Below are 24711 nucleotides of genomic sequence, written 5' to 3'. Positions count from 1 at the left end.
TTTTTCCATAGGGAAGCTAGTGTTCAGAAGTTTTAGTAGGTGTATAGGAGGGAAGAGGTTAGGAATGACAAAAATGTAGAAAGAAGCAGGAGATGACCAGGCCAATATTGGGCCTGAAAACACCAGGCTTAGTGAGCTGGTGCCAGCAACCAACTGCTTAAGTAGGTGGAGAACCACAGGTCAGGAGCCACGAGGCCTTCAGTGTTTAAAAAAAAAAAAAGGAAAAGAAAAGTATTTTGGGTGCCCAAACTTTACCAATGAAATGCCGAATGCACTGTATGTTTCAGAACTCTCTCTCACAGCAAACAAAGCGTGGGCCTGGGTAACACAACCGCAGACTGCCAAGACTGAAGCCCGATGATCCTTCGGCGGCTGTCCAGGACTTCACTCCCGCGTCTGAAGGGGTGCATCTGAAAAGATACACAGATGAACAAACTGAAGCCTGCAAAAATGCTTCCTCACCAAAGTGAGCAAATTTAGGCAACAGTGAGAGATGTGCTTAGCCCAATCAATAGTTCAGACCCCATTTCTACTCACCTGACAGGAACCAAAGCTGCTGTGGGTTAAACTCATCCCTCAAGGTTCAAGTGGAAGGTTAAAAAAAAGCCCACGCTAGCCAGCACAAAACACACAGATGGAGGCTTTGCTTCTTGGCTGCTTCTCTCTTTCCCCCACTCCTTAACCCAGGCTAATGTTCTTAGATTTTCAGCTTCATCAACCGAGCAGGGGCATGCTCATTCTCAGGGTGGGACGGCATACCTGGAGGTTTAGATTCTCAAACTGGAAGGCAGTGAGGACTCCCCTTGTATAACCCCAGCCTCTTCAGTCACTTCCCGAAGAATTCCTTTATAAGAAGTTACCCTTAGTTCAGAAAAATGGTTTCTGACAAAGTGGCTAGAGGCCTTGGATACAAATAACTCAAAATCCCACAATGAACATGAAGCTGGGGCTGGCAGCAGACTACCTAATTAACCTCTCTTCAAACTCGACACTTTCAAAAAGCCAGTGGTTTTTTAAATACATTTATTAACCAATGTTAACACATTAAATGACTCTATATATTGCTAGTCAGAGCAGCTTACAAAATGCCAGAATGCATCATAGAACTGGACAGCCACAATGAATAATTACAATGTGCAGAGTGGCTAAGCTCAACACCTTAATATAGCTTTATGATTTGCAGAAAATTAATTTTTAATAATGATTCCTAAAACAATCAATTGTAATTTTACCTAAAACTTATACAAAACCAGGCCACAATCTCTTATTTTTTTTTGTTGTTTTCTTTTTTTTTTTTTAAACACACAGTTTTCACGCTGTAGTAACTTGGAAATGTGCAACCGTGTCAACAGAGACAAAAAGCCAAAGTAACACGAATCTTACTTTCATGCAGCTATCAGTTAAATATTACATACTCTGGAATGATTTTACACCAAAAATATTTCCACAATAACTTGCTTTCATAGGGGTGGATCGAAGTTCTAGAAATTTAAAAAAAAATCAAACAGGGCTTATATTCCTCGGTTGCGATCTACTTCACTGGCATCACAACCCAGTGGCAACACACACCGATTACCCAGGCACCTTTATCCTTACAAGTGTTGCCGTGTAACTCCTGCTGCATTGGTTTCCCTGGGGCTACTGGGACGCTCCAAAAAATAGTGTGGATTAGTTGGCAGGAGTTTATTTGGTTGTGTCACCACTGTGTATGCAAAAAAGAACAGGATTTAATGATATTTCACAGAAGACTTTGTGACATTTTCATCTTTAGAGTGACCCTGACCAAACCCAGAGAAAACTTTTTAAAAGGCTTTTCTCCCGATTCTTTCACTTCCGTGGGTGTGATTGCTTTTAATAAATATCAATGATCTAAATAAATATTTACAAATTATTCCTCTTCTCAAAAAATAGCTAGATGGAAAATGGGAACTTGACTTGGTCTAAGATCAATCAGCCTTGGGAAGAAAAAAAAAAACAAACAAAAAACTTGAGAGACCATTTTGAAAGAAAAATTTACATTTTACATCTATTAAAAAAAAGGTTTCTGACCATTGATGCAATTTATATATCTATATATAAAAAAATCATTAATTAATCAACTATCGATCCATTCCTATTGGTAATGCTTCTTAATCCAGACATTCCGCAAAATACAGACTTTTTACAAATCACGGCATCTTTAATACAAGAAATCAACATGCATTATTCTTCATTCTGTGTACAGGGGTGGAGCTCATCAATACGCAATGACCCATTACTACAAACATAACGGCTTCTGTGAAACGTAAGTGCTTTCTTTTCCTTTCAGTATTAAGTTGCAATGGAATAGGTGACACCAGATAATAATAGGCAGTCAGATGACATCTGGGGAGGGAAGGGAAGCGTTACACGAAATTTCATATGCCTCATCGATCATTTCATGTATGGTGGACAAAGGTAGTTTTTGGCTTTTTCTCTCTTTTTTTTTTGTTTACAAGCACTCGTGTTAGGACAAAGATGAAATGTGCAAACTTTAAAATTTTAAATATTCATTTTCTCTAAGATCCAGCTCAGTAAAAGATTACCCCAGTTCCCTGCAATTTTAAACTACAAGATCAAAGCTAATAATTTGTTATAAAAGTTATATATTGAAAAGAAATAATGAAAAACACAATTGGGAAATATTTAAGAAAAAATATGCAGGACTAGGACCTGCTGTGTCAACCCTGTTCCCTAAATTCAATCTCATACCCACTGGTACAACCAATAGATAATGCCTTTAAACAGTAAATCAAGCTGAACAAAACCAGCTCAACAAGGTTAAGAAATAAATGTTACTTCAAGGTAGTATGTTTCCTTTCTGAAACAGTTTTCGTAGTTGTTCTTACATTCAGATCTACTTTCACTGTTTCTCTGTTAAACTCGCTGTATACCTGTTGTTTTTGAAAGATCATCTAAAGGTTAAAATCTCTGTAAAACCTAAAAATGTTTTAAAATTTGCTGAAAATGCAACAAATCCTCAATCAATTTTTTTTTTTATATTTTTAAATAACGATTACCCTCCACTGATGTTACTTTTACTCACGGACAATCCGGAGGGATCTTTAACAGAAGATTAAAACTACTGTGCAAAATTTCTTCACAAAAAGTGTTTAAAGGCTGGTGCAAAATGGGAAGCAAATTCTAAACAATTTTGGCTTCTTGGAAACAAAAACCGCTGTGTCTGAGAATAGCAATCATCGGGGTGATTCTCTAGAGGAGGAGGAGGAGAAGAAAGAGGAGGAGGAGGAATGCGTCTTTCATCTTTTTCTGCGACAGGTGCGTTTGTGTTCCGCATGCCAGTGCTCCTGCTGACACTTGATGGAGCAGTAGGATGTGTTCCAGCAGCAGTGGTACATGGCTTCCTCTTCACAGTTGTAGCACTAGGGAACACAGACAATTGGGGATTACCTTAGTTTGCCTTTGCACTCAGCGGCGCGGCCCACGCATCCTCCTAGGGCTGCAGATTCGTCCGGGGCTGCGGTCGGTCGAGGGAAAATCACATTCTGCTTGGAATGCCCACCTGAGTCTTAACAGTCCGGAGTCCGGGGTCCAAACTGAACCGGGACAACTCGGGTAGTTCCCAGATCTATGAGTCCCAGGCTGGGGGCTGGGCCCCTCCAGAACAGGGCTGAAATCACTGCCCACCACTGGTAGTTGTGTGGGCTACAGTGGCCAGCTCCCTTATCTGCATCATCCAAGTGCCTAAGACCGGGGCACACTTTATGTCACATGTTTTCCAGCTCTATGTTTATACGCTGAAACAATATTCCAGACAACTGTTAGCCTGTTTGTTGAGGGATCTTTATGCTTGCTTAGAGGCTCTGAATTTTCATTTCCACTAGGGGCGGCGCTGAATTCCATACCCGAAAGAACCCCGGCAGTGTTCTCTTTTCAAAATCACCTTTCTCTTATAGTGCTAAGTCCCATTTCCTAACTTCCCCTTGCTGCTGCGTTAAGTTTACACTACCTGTCTTTACATCTATAGAAGTTAAGCTTTTTCTTTATATCTGTTTATGGGATTGACTTCTTCCTTTATCTCATTTAGGCAGGTGCAAATAGAGGGGGAGGTCTGGCCATCAGAGATGGCAGCATGACCCATTGGACGCAGCCCAGACCTGGAAACATAGATTCTAGTCCCGGCTCGGCTGCTTGCCCACTGGGTGACTGAGGGCAGGTTGCTTAACTTCCCTGTGCCTCAATCTCAATCTGTAAATTGGGAATTAATAAATACCTGTCATCTGGTTCTTTCCTCTCCTTCCACTGTGAGCCCCATGTGGCACAGAGGCTGTGTTTGACTTGATTATCTTATATTTACCCCCCTGTTGAATACAGTGCTTGGCATATAGTAAGTGCCTAGCAAACATTATTGTCATTACAAACACAATATAAAGTTGCTGATAAAGATAGCAATATGCCAGCCAAGGGATGCCAATAATTATTTTGCAGGACAAGGATATTTATCAGTGATGGCACTGCTCTTAAAAAAAGGATGTAGAAAAGCAAGATAGAGATAACTGATCTTGAGAGGAACAAAACTGTTTAAAGTTCTGGGGAAAGGTTGTACATTAGCTGTCTTCCAGCTCATGCAGAGCTTTTAAGGGAGGAAATGGGCTCGGGTTAAGCTGAGATTTTAATCAGGGCTAGAAAAAGAATGCTTGATTTCAGGGTAATAAAGAATTGGAATGGGGGTGGATTTTTCATCCCTGATTTTTCTTTGAGAGGAGAGAATGTGGAGGACCATCCAGCCGCATGCATCCTCCCAGTGCTTAGAACAGTGCTTGGCACATAGTAAGTGCTTAAATACCGTAATTTTTTTTCACCTGCCTTTCAAATTCTCTCAACTCACAATGATTTTACCTGCTGTTTAGGGATTTCCCCTTCGTTAACAATAACGGAGGTATGTTAAGTGCTGGGTAGATACAAGATACTCGGGTTCCAGGTGGAGCTCAGAGTTTAAATAGGAGGGAGAATAGGCAATGAATCCCCATTTTGCAGATGAGGAAACTGAGGCACAGAAAAGTTAAATCTTTGCCCATGGTCACTCAGCAGGTAAGTGGAGGAACTGGGATGAAACCCAGGTCCTTTATCCCCTAGACCATGCTGCTTTAGAAATGAAGCTGATGAAGAATTACTGAAATAATATCACCTCTTAAATTTGCCCTGCTTTTACTTCTGAGGTAAAAGATTTCTCTACATCACACCTGTAAGCCAAGAGTAACTTTAAATTTGCTAGGTGCCAGGACTATTCTCATTCTTTTTAGCATTCTGAAGTAACTAAACATGTTCAATTTGAGCAAATAAATTCACACAAAAAATTAGAAATCGAGATAAAAAGAGTTAAGGAGTTTGAAACGAGTTTGAACTCAAGGTACCACTGCAAGTATAACCATGAAAATATATTCTTTACATAAGAAAACATTATCATCCATCCAGGTATCTATGGGCTCACAACCTAAACTTAACCACTTTAAACATGAAATGTAAATACCCAATAATGAGAGCTCTTTAAAGGAGGATGTGGCAGGACTTTCTGATTCATTTTCCAGGATTAAATAAGGCCCATGAGGGACAACCAGAGCCTCGACTGTAGGTTTCACAGCAATCCAGGAGACTTGAAAAAATGTAATTTGTAATATGAGCTCCAATACGGGGGAAACCCTTGCATAAATAAAAACACTTTTCAGAACTGAATCTCTCCCATACCAAGGATAAGTGTGCAGAAAATGTACCGATTCAAACAAAACAAATCATATTACCCACTGCTTCTTCTTAGTCTGGGAAATCAGTTGCTTGTGCTGGGCCGCTAGCTTCCTAAATTTCTTCTACAAATTCTTCTTTACACTTTTCTTTACCTGCTTACATTTTTGTCATCTCTCCCTGCATGTTGGCCACAGCTTTATTTACAGCCTGCCTTTTTTCTTCCTCCATCTCTGTACGCAGCTGGGATGAAATAACAAAGTCGAAAACAGGTCAGTTTGCACGACGTACCGCAATCATCCCCTGCCTGCCTCCACAGAAGTGTAGGAAACCATTTCGACACATTTATTTCCAGCTAACGTGGGAGCCAGTCTCAGATTTTTCACAAAGGTGCAGACCTAAAGCACTCTGCGAGTGCCATAAGCCATCAGGAAGATAAAATACAAAAAGGGGAGCAGTTGGATTATATTTCCTAGTTGAAAAGCCTGTTGCAGAGGTACGGGTTTCAAACACCACAGGAATGCTGCTCAGTCACTAAGCAACATTTACCCCAAATAGTGAGACTTCAAAGGCCATCATTACCTTCTCCAGTGCTTCTCTCACAACGCGTTCGGTCTCCCGTTTGTGATCAGACTTCATTCTGTCTTTGAAGTCATTGAAGACTTTGGTGTATTTGTCATGGCACATGTTCTGACATACTCCGTCGTTGGAGGTCTGGGTGCTCCGATGCAGCATTCTTGGAGAAGAGGCACTTAACTTCTTAGTCTGGGTTGATACGGAAACCTTTTCAATTGGCTGAGGCATTGTGGGGATTTCCTGGCTGGAACTTACAGCTTCAGTTTCAGGCTCTGGCTCCTAGAAGGCCAAAGACACTCTCATTACCACTGATAACCCGACAAACGAAAGGTCGCAGTCATTTGCGGGTACATAAGAATCTAGAAATCAGACACAAGAGATCATTTGGGAAAACAACTCTAGACAGACTAGGCAAATAAGCAGGGAATCGCTCACCAAACTGGTTTCTTTTCGGATGAATGCTTTTGGAATGAATATTTTGAAAGCTAGAGCGTTTAAAACAGAATCATTCCAATTCATTTCTGCTATTTATGTGGACTAAAAATTGTGAATTCACAAAGTTGCCGAAGGATACTTTTCAGTAAGAGGTAGCAGGGCGGTGCTTAAAATTTGTCATCTTATGGCTTATAAACCGAACGATAGAGAACATGAGAGTATTTTTCACAGGTTCCCAAACCCTGGCCTTTTTTAAATAACATTAGTTCTGGTCTTCATTTTATCAGTGCTGACGAAACTGAAATGACTTTGTGAGAAAAGCTGCATCATTTTAATTCATTCATTCATTCAGTTGTATTTACTGAGCGCTTATTGTGTGCACAGCATGGTACTAAGCACTTGGAAAGTACAATCCAGCAAAGTTCTCTAACCAGAAAAAGTTCATTCTTAACTCCAACAGGGACCTTGCACTACCAAAATCTATTTCTTTTAGTGAATAGAATGCGTACACGATAATATCAGAGTTCACAAGGATGCATAAAAACCAGATTGATCGTACTATTATACCGTGGGCACAGACCACCCACGGATCACCCAAGAGAAAACCGTTTTGGACCACACCCCTAAAACAGTAATTTCTTCTGAGGCTACCACCTAGACAACGTGAGGTCGCGGCAACTTACTTCCTTTTTGGGCTCCACACTTTGATTCCGACGTCCTTTCTTTGCTCTGGGTTCCTGAGTGACCTTCAGCTGTGGCATTATACAAATGAGAGGCAAATTATTCCAGTCCTGTGAAATGATCTTTATCAACTGCAAGTATAAAGAATGAGCCTGAGCCTACAGGTGAAAGGGAGTAAATTGCTCACTTTTTTCCATGCGCCACTGTAGGGAATGGCCTATCCTGGTGGCATGAATGAATAGCCACGTGGTCTAAACGAGTTAATGCACCTCCATAAAGTGAGCAATTTACTTCCTCTCACCGGTAGGATCAGGGCTCGATGTTGCTTTTCACACAGCTTTTTAGAGTAAGCCGTTTATGATTGGGAAGCCAGATTCTATCTGTTCAGTAAGGAGTGTGCAATCAAATAGCCTCACCTATTTGCAACAACAGATGGGAACACAAGAAACTCACCTGCTCATTGCTGGTAGAGGAGAATGCTGGACTCTGCCTCCTCCTCACCCGGTCTTCATCTTAGATTTCCAAAATCTTCCTTCCCGAAGAAGCGCTGGTGCAATTCCAGCTCATCACAGGCCTTTTTCCATCCATACTGCGCTTCACATGCAACCGATGATATTCACTGTGATATTATGATATTTTCAGAGGAATCCATGCGCCTGTTTAAAAAAAAATTCAATCCGGGTCAGGAAAGGAAACAAATTCACTTGCGGAAGTCAGCTGGGAGTGGGGAGGGGGAACATGGTGGGAACAGTCTCCCACAGAGGCTCGTCTCGTGTCCCCTTCCGATTCCAAGGGGTATCTAACCACTTTGTTGAGCGGCCAGTTTAATCTCAACCTGTTCCTTCTTCCCAGCTCTCCAGTTGGCTGCAAATCTTTGAAAACTGTGAGTCAACATAGCGTTTCCAAAGCACAGGCTGCTCTGCTACATTCCGAAGAGTGGTAAGATCAAACGACACTTGCTAGGGTACTGTTCCCATCAAGTCCGACTCACACCAGCACAGGTATCCGTTCGTACAAAAACGCCTCTCTGAGCAACTCGGATCAGAGATCTATCTGCTTAGCGACTTGGTGCCTGAGACCGAAAGAACTAATTAGAACACACTTATGGTGGATTGAGGCTCCAGCAAGATTTCTAAATGTATTTGGAACACTTAGAAATTTTGATTTACTACTTCTAAACATTTTTAAGAAATAATCCACCTAAGCAATTAGGTCTCTGACCATATAAGTATAGAAGTATCCACTAAAAGCAACACTCCAAGAAGCAACATGCTGAGTTTCCAGCCCAAGAGACAGGATGTTATCTACAGAAAACTGAACTCTACAGAAAGTCCAGTGAAGAAGGACTTCCGCCTGTTTAAATGATGCCTAATTCCTTTTCTGAATTTCAAAAATGTTTAGTCACATAAGTTCACTGACTTGAGTGGTTTTGCTCACAGAAAAAGCTGACTTCGATATGAGGGGAGGTCTCATTTCTGGAATGTCATCATCTTAGAGTCCAAACCCTTTCCCAATTATGTTAAGGGTATGTCTCGTCAAGGAGAAAACAGGGGAAAATGAGGAGAATTTCAGTCGCATGACATGGGAAGCATCAAAGCAGCAGCAGAGGTTGCTGAGCCAGCTGAAGAGTTGTTTTCCTGCAGCCACGGCCTGGGATGTCTCAGGGAGGGCTTAATAGAGGGCAGAAAATTGAACGTGACAAAGGTTGATTGGCTGAGGGTAAACAGTGCAGAATGTATAAAGCGTTTTAAAAGCTAAAATCAAAAAGTATTTTAAATCCCCAAATGGAATGAACAAAAAATTCCAGGTGGTAATGTTGTCAGAGAAAGCATATTCTCGCTGACTTCAGTGCCAATGGAATCGGTCGGCGGGCACGCCCAGCTGTCTCTAGTGAGGTGGTGCAACAGAGTCAGCCACAGATCCGGTCCAGAGTCCCCAGCATTGCTTGCGGTCAAACGAACATCCTTTTGGAAAGTTTACACTATTTTTTTTGACTGGTAAATTCCAGAAACAAGTGGAGGGATGGGGATTTTTAGACTTTTGTCCACTGGGAGTCACGTTACTATCTACGAAGTCCAGAAAAGCATACAAAAGGTGGCGGAAGGGAACTGTAGTTGTGACATAATATACCAGAACCTACAACACTTAGGAAACCACTAATCACTTAGTAATTTTGAAAACGGTGATTCAAAATATTTGGGAATCTTCTTGTGAGTTTCTAAACATGACCTCAGTTCATCAGTTTCTTCCCCCAAATGAAGATGATAATAAATGAGTAACTACATTGATGTTCCAGGTGGGTAGAGCTCTCCCAAGGGCAAACTGTCCTCAGAAGAGAGGGGCCATTGGTTTCCATGAAAGATTAGCCGCTTGGAAAGGTACAGAAGTCAGATCTAAATGAGGCATATAATAAGTACTTCATCCCATTAAACTATGCCATCGCTTTAGTAACGTCCTATAACTCTGACTTAGATGTCTCGGCAAGGTATAATTTGGCTGCTATTATTATGCAGTAGTTTAAACCGTTAAAATTGTTTTGAAGTCTGAGAAGTACCTCACAGAAATGCCAGAAAATGGGAAGACTCTACCCCAGTCTTTCGCGTCCTCTGACTGACAAATACTCAAATACGAGCTACAGTTTTTGTCTGTGACATCTTAACATAAAGGCTTCAAATACTGGAGAGTTTACAGGCTGGCCAGATATTTCATTTAAAAATTTTCCTGCACGTACTTAAATTGGGGGGGAAAAAACAAATAAAAATCCCTAAGCCAAGTCATATCATGGGATCATAATGCATTAAAACTGCCATGAACATTAAAAGGATTTACTGATTTTAACTATGACTGATTCTATTATGAAATCAAATTTCTAGAGCCAATGTATTTATTCACACTGCATATCTAACCCAACCATTCTTGCAAGAAACCTGAATTTAGAACTAACTTTGCTTCAAAGTGGTAGAATTATTAAACATACTTTAACAGATGCCAAGTTCACACCAAAAGACAGACTTTTGGTTATTCACCCCAAGTTGATTATGTCATGTTTAATCCTAGACATTCTGAAACCACTTTGAGAACACATATGCACTTATGACAGTTTGAGATATCAGATAAAATTTATAACCTTCTTTAAGTAAGACTGTTTCTTCAAAGGCACATTTATGGACGGTCGCATACGGGGTTAATAAATTACCTCTGGTGATGGTGGCCAAAGAAACGAACATCAACCTGATTGTCCTTTTCTGCATGACTTTAGCTGGCCAAAACCCAAAGCCTTTCATTTTGGCCACAAACCAGCTCATGATTAGGTATCTGGAAAGAAAGGATAGTTTCTTTTAATTTCCTCTTTGAAGGACTAAATGCAAACATACCTTAAATATTTCCACAATTCACTGAGCCACTAGGTAGTTAAAATACAGCTGATTGTATGCTAAATCTTTTTTTTTTGGTTTTTTTTTTTAGGGTCTGATAAACTATGAAAAACTATTCTTCAACTATGTATTTTGACTATTCCAGTTGTAAACATTTTTATGTCTGTCTCCCCTGCCTTAAAATGGAAGATGCATATGGGCAAGGTATTTCACTTATTTATTCTGTAGTTCCCATGTGTTGAACAGAGCACCTTGCACCAAAAGAGAGGATTGTTCAAACACTATTAACTATCTAAACTGAATATAGCTTGCCAAAAATAAATAATAAGCATCAAATTCATTCAGAGCTGAGAATTTCATTCTTACTATGTTTCAATTATTTAAAATATATACCCAATGAAGTGGTTAAATTATTCACATTTTGGGTCTAAATCTTATATACACTCCCCTTTGTTACAGAAGCTTGGAATAAGTGCACTTCAGAACAACGTGAAATTAACTCTTGAGATCAGGATTATCCATGCTTCAGGGGTGTAAGCTTTTTATTTAGAAACTCAAAGAAAAAATAAAGTTTAGAGACATACGCAAGGATAGCAGAACCAGTTGTCAGGAACGGGCATTTGACAAATAAAAACAATTTTTGCAAAGCTGCAGTTCATCCAGCTGAAAATAGAAACAAATAAATCCAAGACATTTACATCACAACATTAGTCAGTATGAGTCTATGATGAGCTTCGCTACATTTTCTCATAACAAAAGAGTGCATTTCATGACAGATTGTACAAGTATTAGAAACAACCACCACAATTTAAAAATACTTCAGACAACAGAAATACTCTCTGTGTTTTCAGCTCTGTTTTAACTTGACCAATTAATATAGTAATTTAATAAATTAAATCACTTAAAAACATTTTGGTCATTTTTTAAATTTGCAAATGAAAAATTTCACTTTTAATTTTTCATTTCTTAGAACTAATTGTTTTTCCACCCAAACTGATACTTACATGAGCGGATAATATATATACACACACACGTGTGTGTGTGAGTGTGAGTGTGTGGGCATACGGGGGTTAAACTTCAGATATTTAAATATTTGCTTATACACAGGGATATAAGAAAAAAGAGAAAGTACTATGGTGGAAGTAAATTTCTACAAAATTGTTTTACTGTGAAGCTTACAAGAAAAAGAATATTTCAAATAATAGGCACCGTCGCAAAATACATACTTTGGCTTGCAGCAACTAACCAAGTTCTGTATGAATGCTAATATACCCTCATGGCATGTGTCTTTGTAAAGCATTCTGGCTATATCAGCTTGCTCACTGCCGCTGTAATCAAAGAACATTTCCCATTACCCAACAAATGGCAATCTGCTAACAAAAAATCAACTGTTGTTTTGGGATAAATAATATAGTGATTTACAGAACTAATTTACAAAGATAAACAAATGTGTTTCACTGCAGACCAAAATTCCATATTTTAAGTTCAGTGGAAGACCAAAAAGAGCAAAGGAGAATGGCTGTTGACATTCAGAACATTCACTCTCTAGTATCAGCCTCCTCTTCCCTCAAACAATTTCAAGTCACTTATTTAGACATTAATCAAAGTTCAAAAAAATCTCAATACAAAGCAGACCTCAAAACTCTTGCCAATCATAACCTGCTCAGCTCCCAGGGGACTATAAAATGGCCTTTGACAAATAGCTCCCAAGGCCTGCTGTTACCAGCTTCAGTCATCCCTTGACCAATGGTGTGAATCAGGCCGACATACAAAACCCTAAAAATTAATTTCAGTAATGCATGCTTAATCCTGAAGACTATGGAAGGGATAGTTCTCTTCTACAATAAATCAAGTTTTAAAAATAACTCCACCTCCGTAGAAAATCACTGTATTGTGAAGAAGCAGTTGAGCATCAGCTTTGAATTCCTCGTAACTTCTGTACTTTCCTTCATTCACTTTCTGCACAAAGCAAAAATGAAGTGTAAAAACAGGGCTAGTGAAATAATTTGTATATACCAACTGATTCCTACTTCTGATTGTGAGTATGGCACAGGAGGGTTAACTCCTGTCATATTATTCAGCAGCAAACAAATAGCATTAAGCCAAGATGGGCCTGGAAACAGAATTATTGTTTTGCTTTCCTGCACCACCATTAGATGGGTGCTATGAAAATAGCACCATTGATGTATTTACTTAACAATCTGTTCTTTTCGTCAAAACTTAATATCAGTGACTAAATTAGGCTTCTTGTGGAACGGGAACACGTCACTTTGATATTCTGTAGTAGTGGTGTGGTGATAGTAGTAATAATAATAATAATGATAGTAATAATATATTTGTTGAGTGCTTACCAGGTTCCAAGCACCATTCTAAGTGCTGGAGTAGATACAATTCACTCAACTCGGACATGGGTTCACAGTCTCAAGATGGGGGAAAAGGATACTTAAACCCCATTTGGTTGTCAAGTGACTGAGAACCAAAGAAATTAAGTAACTTGCCCAAGGTCAGAGAGCAGGCAAGTAGCAGAGCCGGGATTAGAACCCAGGTCCTCTGATTCCCAGGCCCAAGCTCCTTTCACTAGGCCATGCTACTTCACTTCCTAGGCGTCTAGTACCCAGCACCCCCACCAAGTGAGTGCTCACTAAATGTTCCTGCTACTGAATTCAGCCCATTTCCCACCTTTTAGCACCATCTTCTACCATCATGGAAGCCATAATTTCAAACTACATTAATTTAAACTGGTGCATAACGCATTCCAATCATACACACTGTTGCTGAGCTGTGTAAGATTAATTTTGTCCACTGAATTCAAACAGGTTCCTTCTACACCCACTCCACTTGTGACTGGCTCGATGAAGTAAGAAATATCTGTCACTATTAAGTGAAGCTTATTATGGCAGGCAAAAGAAACCCAGACTCTAATGCAGAACTCTACTGGAATTTGAAAACAGAGATGATAATTCTATTTGAGGAAAAAGATCAATACTTTACCTCTGAATGGTAGGGACATCGACAGCTGAGTGTACAAGCCTTCTGTACATTGGATGTTTATTGTCCTTTCCCTTTTTGTTTAGATCTATGGCCTGCAAAGATTGTTTAAAGAATCACCAAAGCAGGACTAACATAAGGGAAGAAACCATCAGCACAGGAAACCAAAATGATTTGCTGGAAACATACATTAGAATACATACACACTTACGTGAGATTCTCTGGGTTATATAACAGATAAGCTGTTTTGATTTGCGGGGAGAGGGTAGGAAGACTTCTTTTTTTTACCTAGATCTGAGTACTATGAATGATGAAACACTTGAATCGGTCAAATTCTCAGTAAGCCATGAGTGTCTAATTTTAGGGAGGTATATGGCAAATCTGAAGCAGAAGATGACATTTTCAAAGGATGAAAACAAAGAGAGACAGCTACAATTCTGAGAGCTGCTCAGTGCAAAGATGCAACAAAACAGGTTACTGATTTTCACACATTTTAAACACTTCCGTGTTATCATTCCCACTCAACTGATAATATCTTTCAAGAGAAACAAAGATGATGGAACTCTGAAAGTAGGACTCACCCGCTCCTTCATGCGGGACACAATGAATCGTAGATATGTGCTCATCTCCTGTTGCTTGTGTTTTTCTTCTTAATGCTCTGTTAAGAAAAATATCCTGAGTTGTAAAACTTATTTCATATCACACAATTCTCTTTGCATTACACATTAGCATCTAAAAAGAGCCAATATTAAAATATTAGTAAGCAAAACTTTTAAACATGATACACAAATGCTAAATGAGGAAAGTTGTACAAACCAAGGTGAGATGGGAGATGTGAGAAACAAACTGAACAAGGAAGACTTGAGAATTATGTATATTATTTCTCTTCCAACACTCACACGAAATAAAAAAAAAATTTACAGAAAATAACTTGTAGGAATGATGCAATGGATAAATAATTCTAGTGAATGGCTTAAAGTTAAAACATCTATCTTATGGTGAGGACAAAAGTATAAGACATTAGGACAAGGGAATGTCTGGCCCCTCTGAGTTAAGTAGAAGAATTATATAAAATACTGTGGTTAAATTAATCATATTAGAGAGCTCTCACACAAAAATTTCAATTCAGGTAACTGATGAATAGTTAGAGGCAATGAAATGTAACCTCCCTTCAGGGAAATAAAAAAGACAAATTATCAACTTCTCTCTGACGACTAGCCAAATCCCCAAATCAAACTTTCTCCCATTTGATTCAAAACTAATAGTTAATACTAACAAAGCATCTGCAGAGTAAATTCACATTTAAGTGTCCAAATCAGAAAATACCATAATCTCTCATCACTCCCACAAATATAAAAAATATATCCATGCAAAATTAGTTCAGATTTGTAATTAAAACTCAAAGGACTGGGACCTGGGCAGGATCATATGAAAACAAGTTACCTTTCTTATTTGGGAAAGGAATTGTAAAGGCATTTCTCCCTACTATTTCAACTATTGGAAGTGTTTCACCTTCCTCACTAATGATGAATGCAACAAAATGCTATATATTTTGTCTGGTCGTAGCTTAGATCCTTTAGTAACTTTACATAAGATCAAGTGCTTAAAAATATTGAAATGTAAGTAGAGGTAAACACAGCAACTGTGGTTTTTAACAGGTACCCAAGTAGGGCAAAGGGGTGTGTGTATGTGTGTGGGTGTTTGTAAGAGTGAGAAAGAAAGAGAAAAAGAGACAGACAGACACATTCCTAATAAGATGCCTCACTAACTGAGCAAAATGAATTGGGGTAAAAGAAACAGATCGATCTGCAGGCCGGAAAAAGAGGTATTTGGGCATTTCACCCTGGGACCTAAAAAGACCTTATCTAGGAGAGTTTTCCTGAGGCCGAAACTCTGGACAAAAGTGGCTATCTCTGCAGTGAGAGGAAACTGGAAGGAAAGCAAGCTGACCTGCCGAGGGCCACCCTTAAGGGAAGGTCTCACAAACCATGCAGGACGTGCAGACAACTTTAGAAGCTCAAAAGCGATCAGTCCTCCTGGCATGTGCAGAGAGATAGCAGGGGTTGAGTGAAGAGGCCTTGAAGATGGTCGATATTCTTTAGCATGATCCCCAGATGCCAAACGTGACTGCAGGGAAGAGGTACAAGTGGCACTACGCAAACCATCATACTCTACTGGATTCCTTCACGCAAGTTGCAGTCCCGAAATCTCGTGACTGAGCTCATCCGTTGTTCCCCTGGGCTGGTCAGTAATATCTGCTAATGGGCAAAACAGATTTTATCCAAACCCTGATTCAAAAGGTGAGTTTCTGAAAAAATTTTGGACATCTTCGGGGCAGGAGTAGGTGGGATCACATATCTCTTAAGTATAATATCAGATGACAAATTTAGGACTAGGCCCTGGCTCTTGGGCTCTGTCAGGGAAAGCGGGTAAATAATCCATCAATGGTATTTACTGAGCGCTTACTATGTGCAAAACACTGTACAAGAGAGCTTGGGAGAGTACAGTAACAGAGTTGGTAGACAATTCCCCAGCCATTAAGGAGTTTACTATTCTAGAGGGGAGATAGAACTGAGGAGGACTGGTGTCTGGATTATTCCTGGAGAAGCATCATCGCCTAGAGGAAAGAGTCAGAGACCTAGATTCTCATCCCGGCTTTGCTAATTGCTTGCTGTAGTGACCTCGGGCAAGTCACACTTCTCTGTGCCTTTAATTTCATCAACTGTAAAATGGGGATCATACCCATCCCCCTTGTACTCAGACTGTGAGTCCTTTCACTGTGGGGGACAGTGGCCAACTTGATTAACTTGTATCTACCCAGGGCTTAGAAACGTGCTTGAGTCATAATAAGCGCTTAATAAATGTCATTATCATTTTAATGCTCACATCAAATTGAAATCAAACACCACGTGTACACGACCAGTGAAGATTAATTTAAAATGTCCTGAAACCTCCTTAGTATCAAGTCTAATTCAAATTTTATCCTACCCACAGGATAGCTTAATCACTTGCGTGAGACCATTTAGGCAATATGTAAACTGACTTGGAGCCGAGGTTGTGGTCTGAATATACATTTTTAAGTTGGTTCTGGTGAGACAGTCTCCAGACTACTATTAACTTCAGATGTTAACTTCGGTCTTTTCCTTAGGCCACCTATCCCTCACCCTCTCTTTCTCTGTTGCTCTACTCCTAACAATAGGCACAAGTAAGTCTCTCTGGTCTTTAAAATGAGCCCGAATTTTACTTAATAAAAATCTAGAATGAGGTTCTGTAATATAGTTTACCTTTTTTTTTTGTCTCATTACATTTTGTGTTTTTGCACTGTGAAGATAACAAGGCCGGTCATATTAAAAATGATTGCTGAAAATAAGGATACATTTTTATTCTCCAGATTGATTAAATTAATTCCTGCTGACCTTGACCAGTGTACCGGATCAAGTTAAAGAATCTAAAACATCAGATTATAAATGTTACTATAAGATTCCAAACAAGCCATTTTAAGTAAGAAAAAGTGATTATAAGGCCCAAATGAAATCCATTACCATTCAAACGAAATCTCCTTCATTCAATTACAATTTCAACCCTCTCCACCTGACATTACTTATATGCAATCATCTACCAAAATATATAGAAATAAGAGAGCATTTTTTTCATGCTTTGGTGTTACAGGAAGCTTAGCGGGTACATGAATATGAAATATGGTTGCAGTTTATATCTCAGACTACATAAAAATTAAAAGTTGTTGTTCAATAACCCCACCACCTATGCGCTGATAATGATATAAGCACTAATAAGAAGTGGTTCAGGTATTTATCTAACTTACACAATATTTATTTTTTATATAATTACTACTTTCACTCCAGACATTTGTTGGCTTCATTTTAATCTCTAAAAACATCACCCAATACAAAATATGTATTTCTACTATTTCTATAGTGAATTTAAAAAACTTTGTCCATAAATAGTTATAAAAATATTTTTAAAACCCCAAGGCTTCCCCCTTTCACTTTGAATCTAACCATGAGTTAGGCTTCCTTTGCCTTAGTGGCATATGGAAGATCAAACTGTTCACTTTGAGAATGTGAGCACGGACCACTTAAAGCTCTTCCTTTCATAGAGGAACTCTACTATACATTCTCCCTTGAGAGACATTAGAGAAATAGCTCATTAAAATTCAACATATTCCACAGTGAAATTGGTGACAATCACCAAACTGCAGGTGGACAGCACTCACTCCTACTGAATACCTTCTCTACCTTTGGGGGCCCACACAGCTTCAGCTGGCTGGCCACATTTTCATTTTCTCGCCAGTCTTCCTGCAGAGAGCCACTGGACAGGTCTTACCCCAAGACTGCAACGTGCCTCGTGGCCCTGCTGGCAACTGCAGGTTGGGAAGGGCAAAACCCAGCTTGCTCAGCTGGCCACTGCCATAGCTCCCCGACCGTGAGCGGGGTGGGCTACCCTTCAGGGGTATCGGGCCCTAGAATGCCCTCTGCGAAAGCCCGGGCCTTCCGCGACACTTCACAGAGCTTGAATGAAAGATCCAGAAAGGTAAGTAGTGGATCTATTTATCACACCCTTATAATTTCCCATTCCAAGAAAACAAGAGTAATGATCGTTTAGAGGAATTTTTACTGATGAAAAACTTAATTGCTCCGGTAATAATAAGGCACATTACAAAAGATGCACCATTTGGCTCTTTCCTATGCTCGGTCAATGTTTAGTTACCCCTATGGACCAAGAAGACTACGCAGTGAACAGAGAGCAAAGAGCAGGCAGTCCTGCCTGCTGTTTACTCTTAGTGCAACCTGAAGCCATTTAATCTCTGAGGTTTTCAGTTTTTCATTCGTCCAAATGGGGGCCGTACAAAAAGAATATTGTGTGACTAGACTAGTACCTAGAAGGACTTTTGAAAAATCCAAAATATATTATAAATGCTGCCTGTATTCGTCACAGCTTACTCCACACTTGATTTTAAATACCAAGTTTCTTGCAACTACTGTCATGCCTTAATATGACATCAACAGTACAGTGCTCTCGCACACAGTAAGCATCAGGGAATACCACCGATGACTGACTGACCTAGAGGATAAAGCGCAAACCGCTTGTAGCTGTGAAGTCTCACAAGATAGACACATGAGATTTATTAAGACTACCGGGAAGGAAGACAGACTCCATGCCCTGGGATCAGAGAACGGTTGCTGCAATAGATTGTCAAGAGAAACAAAACCATCATCATAAGACTCTACGGCCAAATCGGTTCGATCATAAATCCTCTATCGGGATCAAAAATACTGGCAGTAAAGAGACCTACGGTCTCTCACAGTCACCAGCGCTCCTTCACTGGCCCAGGTGTCCAGCAGTCAAGCAGAGAAAGGCCAAGGAGGGTGTTGGGAGGAGGAAGGGGAACACTTCGCTCACGTCGCCTTCCCCGGACTGGAAGAGTCACTCAGGGCACCGGGGTTTGACTCGGCCACTACCGATCCCTCATGTAGCCGTCATCAGAGATGAAAGATGACGGTGCCCATCAGTGCACCGACCGATCCCATGTGTCACAAGGGGTAGCAGTCACCTCGGGAAGTTCTTGGAGCGACCGCTGCTGCTTCCGTATCACCTAGATCGGGGTGGAGAGGCCGCAGAGAAGCTGTGGACCTTGAATGTTTTACGTCACCCACCAAATAACTAACGGTAGCTAAATATCTGCCGCTGAGAAAATCACCTGAATGCGGCCGGTCAATTCCTAAGCCTCTTTTGGTACGTTAAAATAAAATTCCAGTCTGGGGCCGAAATAATCTTAACAGTCATAATCTGGTGCCCATGTAAAATTAAGGTAAGAGGTTCAAAGCAATGCAAATATTTGTCAAGGGCTATGCCAGTGAGTTGTGAAATTCCCAGATGTGGTTATAAAACTGACAGAAATTGTTTGAAATCAAGAAAAATCCTAGGCATGGTTTCTTAAAACATCTCCCAAGCAGTAGGGTTTGCAAAATAAAGCTGCTCAGGATGACTGAACATGCACAACTGACAAGTGGATGACAAATAAGTCAAAGTCTCAGTGACCTTGGCAGCACAAGAGGGCCAACCTTTACATAAGAATGAACTGTTCTGAAATGAAATGCCCAGTACTGCATATTAGTGTCAAACAGACATTCTCTTCAGCTTAGACAGTCCCATCTTCCCCCCAGACAACCTCTTCCTAAACACAGCATTTGGTCAATATTGCATAAACCATTTGTAATCTTTTAACATCCAAAATACCTTCCTAATATATTCTAAGTTTGAAAGAACCACTATAAAATGGATTTTATAGTTTAAAACTACAAATGTCAGATGAAATTCCTTGGCAACGGCAACAGAGGGAGCTCTTCCTGAGGAAAATTGAGAGTTCCCTGATTTGCTCTCAGAGTTCATTTTTGGTGCTCTCACAGAGTTCATTTCAGAGAAGAAGGTACTTTGTCTCCAAGTAGCTCAGCATCCGTTCAGTTACTCATATTCAGGGCACATGCAACAGTTTGAAAGTGGGGGAAATTCTAAAGACACAATACAGCTCCGAAGATGCTCGGATTTCGTGGTTATTCCCTCCTCCTTAGGAGTGATGATTTCTTGAGTTTATCATCATCCTATTTTAATCACTGCATAAACAGGCACATATCCACCCTAGAACTGACATACTAAGGATTCCACATCGGCAGGCATAGCAACGCTCACTTTTTTCCCAGAAAGGGGGAAAGCAAGAGTGAATTACCTGCCATAAAATGGATCCCAGGGACTGTGCAAAACGTATTCAATCCCCGGAGTCCTTCCCACTGCCAATCGCAGCACTCAGGAAACATGCTATAATCGAGTTGAATGTAATCTGTCTAGACTGGTGTGCCTGCACAGCAGGCTTGCAATTTGTAGTCGGTGGTGTCACCCTGACTTTTGATCAAAGGCAGCCACAAGGTGAAAAAAGAACAAAATGCTATCCTGATACAAATCACAGTCCTGAAAGTCAATAGGGGTCCACCCTAAGCAGGCCTGGGGAGAGAATAGCTGACTTCTCTACAAGGGATTGGGCAGAAGACCTTCAATTGAACATCAGGTAATTAATCCTGATTTTTCCAAAGAACTATCCAAAGCTATCGGCGAATTACCAGGGGGGATTTGTTACTAGTATTTTTGGTCTCAATTCAACGTGGTTTGAGGGCGTGGCAGGCGGAGGCACTGTTCTGTGAGATCCCTGTCTGTTAGGCAGGCCTCTGCTTAGCTGATACGGGTGACTGTAGTTCTCCATTTCCCTCATCTCAAGCGCAACCTACCTGGACAAAGCTACCGCCTTGGGGCAGTGGGACGGGGTTGGAAAGGACTGACATGTTCTCGTCCACAATCGGAGGGTGACGACAGCTGGGTTTCTGGACAGGTGCTGGAAAAGACTTAGCCGAATCGTTACTCTAAAAATCAAACAGTCTTGTTGACTCATACTATACCGCCACCACCCCATTACTACCCCCCCGCAGCTCCACTGTTGGTCTGACATTTAAAGTTAAGTTTATCCTGTGCCGATTCAGATCAATAGAGGGATTTTCTACTAGAAAATGTATTTCAAAATACGTCTGGGCCCCATGCAGCTACCTCCTCTGAGAGGAAAGGAAAATGCAAGAGGAAGCAGCAGCATAAGAATGAACATCTCAGATGGACAGATGGACCTGAGCTGCATGTTTCTGGCCCAGTGAATGAAGTGTGAAGCCTAAATCTGTCTGGACAGAAAGGAGAAATCGCAATTACAGAGAGTGAACAAAATGAGGAATTTGGGATGCCATTCTAATCGAAGATTCTCTTCTTTTCTTCAAAAGTACCGCTGAATAGCCGCCCACGGAAATCAGGGATATGAGAAGACCTTGACTGAAATTTTAACTGATAATTAAATCTCAGGATTGCAATTCTCTATATTTAAACCAAAATTTCTGAAAGGTAATCACTACAACAGAGCTGTAGACGAAAGGGTACAACAAAAACTGATTTTCTGGTCAAAATTTCCTGGCAATTATTAATTACAGCAGACAACCTGAACAAAGACCTGCTTGTTACCCCTTCCTATACCAAGTATCTAAATCTGCAAGAGATGAACTGAAGTAATTCGACTGTTGACTTCAACTGAGACACTAGGCAGGTCCTTTAAAGAACATAATTGGGCAAATACATAATGGGATGACCATAAAAATGTAATGTAGGGGTAGAGATGTGACATAGAAACTAAAAGAATGTATATCCTGTCCTTTTCCAGTTCTTTTTACCTCTGCTCCCCTCCCCTAACTCAATGACAGCTATTCCCCAAACTCAAATGATTCGAATTGTAGAACCTGCTCAGCTCAAGTGCGTCTTTATCAGGATAGCAGTCGAACAAAAACTGGAAAAACACTTGTCCTATTCAAGGAAACCACCTTAAAAGACAACTCAACACTCCCTTGCTCAAAGAATGCAAACAGTACCTATACGTGAACTATATGTGTTCCATTTTGCCAATGCTTTCTGAATACATATCGAGACTGGTGTCGCATAAAAACAAGCTGGCATTTAGACATTTGCTGCATTCACGGATTCCACCTTCCACATTAAATATTATTTTCCTCACAAGTCTAAATGTTTCAATGGGAACTTGACACTACAGTCGAGGGACGCAATTAGCTGCCAAGGAATAACGCCCTCTATACGGCATTTTGACTAAAACAGTATGGAGATAACCACTTTTATGGCAAAGGAAGAACAAACAAACATGCATATGTGCATGAATGAAAGAAAGATGAACATGAACTTAAAATATATACGCAAAAGATGTTTACAAGCTGCATGCAGGGGTAAGACACTGTTCAAGGTAGTAAAAGATTTACAATCAAAACAGTATAGTTCAGATAAGTAAATATGTTCATTGTTTTGTTACTTCGGTTTCTCGTAAATTTGACCTGATATATGGGAATCACACATTACCTACACACAGAACAGAATGTATTTTTAAAGAAAAGGAAGTGAAAGCTACATAGTTTACCTACCGCCTATTCCATTTGATCTTTACCAAAATAATAATCCCAAGCACCCTCCTCACTTCCAAAGGAGAATATCAAAATCAACAAATGCAGGTTTCTAACCCACAAAAAGGGCAACAGTTAATAAACATAAAAAGGGAAAAAATGCAAATAAAAGATAAAGAATTCTATTCTTTATACCATGTGCCCTTGCTGAAATTATTTTGTATACTCACCCAAAACAGACTCAAATTGGTAGCACAGTGTTCCTTGCAGTCCAAGGTTAATATTGGACTCATTGTTTAAGTGGCCATACCAAGAGAGACCGATTATGTTAAGGATCACTGCTTCAACTTTGAATCAAAATTCCTATGTCCTCAAGGACAGTATCTAGAATATAATTCATTATACAGACTCTCTGTGCATTTATCATGTTTCAACAGGCAACACATTTTACTTCATCCGTAACCTGGCCAGCCGTCTGGATAGCTTATTGAGACTATATTAATTAATTTCAACCCTCTAACCAGCACATTAAAGCTCATAGTACTCACCTGCAAAACTGGCACTGCAGTGACTACTGCTGTCTCTAAGCCTGAACTCATCAGACAAACACTGGAATGATACACACGAAACAACAGGTCACATATCAACACCTCTCCAGGCAAATGGCATTCAAAACAATACCAGGTCATGATTTTCTGTTTCCCAGGTCCTACAAAAAATACAAATAATTGGGTATGACAGTCTGTCAAGATCTGCAGCAACTAAGAACAAAATATAGAAACGTCTTAAAGTCCATCAGAAGTTAGACATTTTTAAAACATTTGAAGACATTTACTATACCTCATTTGTATAAAACAAGAGTGAAAATCAAAGGCATCTAAGGGCATCAATGATTTTAAAAATTTGGTCCTAAACAGCACTGATGTTTGAATTTTTTTTTGAGGTGGCTCACTAGCACAAACCAGTGCAGATATGTGTCCCAAGTTATCAAATGAAGGCCCTCCCTCCCGCCTCCAAATGTTTGACTAGTTCTAATACTGCTTATGAATACTTATTATCCACTTACTAAGAAGCAGGTTGCTGGAACTACTTAAAAAAGACCCCCAAACCCTCTGTTTTCTTGTTATTGTATCACATCAAACCTTTGTTGCTTAAAGAGTATCTAGCACCATTATGGATTCCCAAAGCAATACATTTGAATCAGTGATAATTGATCATTGTGCTCCTTCCCTTCTCTTCTGCAAATATCGTGCTATTAGTCTTAAAAATAATTTATTTCAAGCATTGGATAAGTTACTTGCTTTCAGTATTGAAGGCTGAATTTAAAGATTAAATAAATGTTTAAACCTACTGATTTAACTGTGTGGCCCAAATGTATCACACAAAACTGATAAAGGAAAGAGACAGGTTCATTTTCTGGGGCTGGCTTTATGTACTGATCCTGGATTACTGACCAGAAGGAAATTATATCACGTCCGTAGACACATATTTATTTTGTTTTTCTTGTTGTATTTGAACTTCTAATATCGCTAAAAAATAAGCAGGAATATGTGCTGTTTAAATTTAGGGTTTGGTTTTTTTTTTACCGCCCGCCCCCCCCCCCAAAAAAACAAAATACCCATTCCCCACAATCCGTATTAGCTACGCAGTGACCTTTCACCCCAGGTTTAGCAAAACACGGTGACTTCCAGAAGGGCTCGACCATCACTTACCTTTCATTAGCCCCCATTAATTGTCCTCCCTCCAAAGGCTGATTGCTCCCTGATCACAGCACCTAAACTCCAGGAATCAGCTACAGTCTTGGTGCACTGTTTAAGTACTCATTGTCTTGTCTTCACCCTAAAGTTCACTCGGATCACTGTGGTTACATACCTAAGCCACACCACCTCTTCTAGAACCAAGGAACTCAGTAATTCATCAGTCAAGTTGCCCAT

General features: G+C 40.0%; 1 pseudogene; it reads right to left on the bottom strand.

Annotated features, from left to right (window-relative positions):
* Window positions 1–1006: 1006 nt before the first annotated feature.
* Window positions 1007–24711, bottom strand: LOC114816167 (annotated as a pseudogene).

The sequence above is a fragment of the Ornithorhynchus anatinus genome, chromosome 13, assembly GCF_004115215.2.
Source record: "Ornithorhynchus anatinus isolate Pmale09 chromosome 13, mOrnAna1.pri.v4, whole genome shotgun sequence".
NCBI lineage: Eukaryota > Metazoa > Chordata > Mammalia > Monotremata > Ornithorhynchidae > Ornithorhynchus > Ornithorhynchus anatinus.
This window is presented reverse-complemented; position numbering and strand designations above follow the sequence as displayed.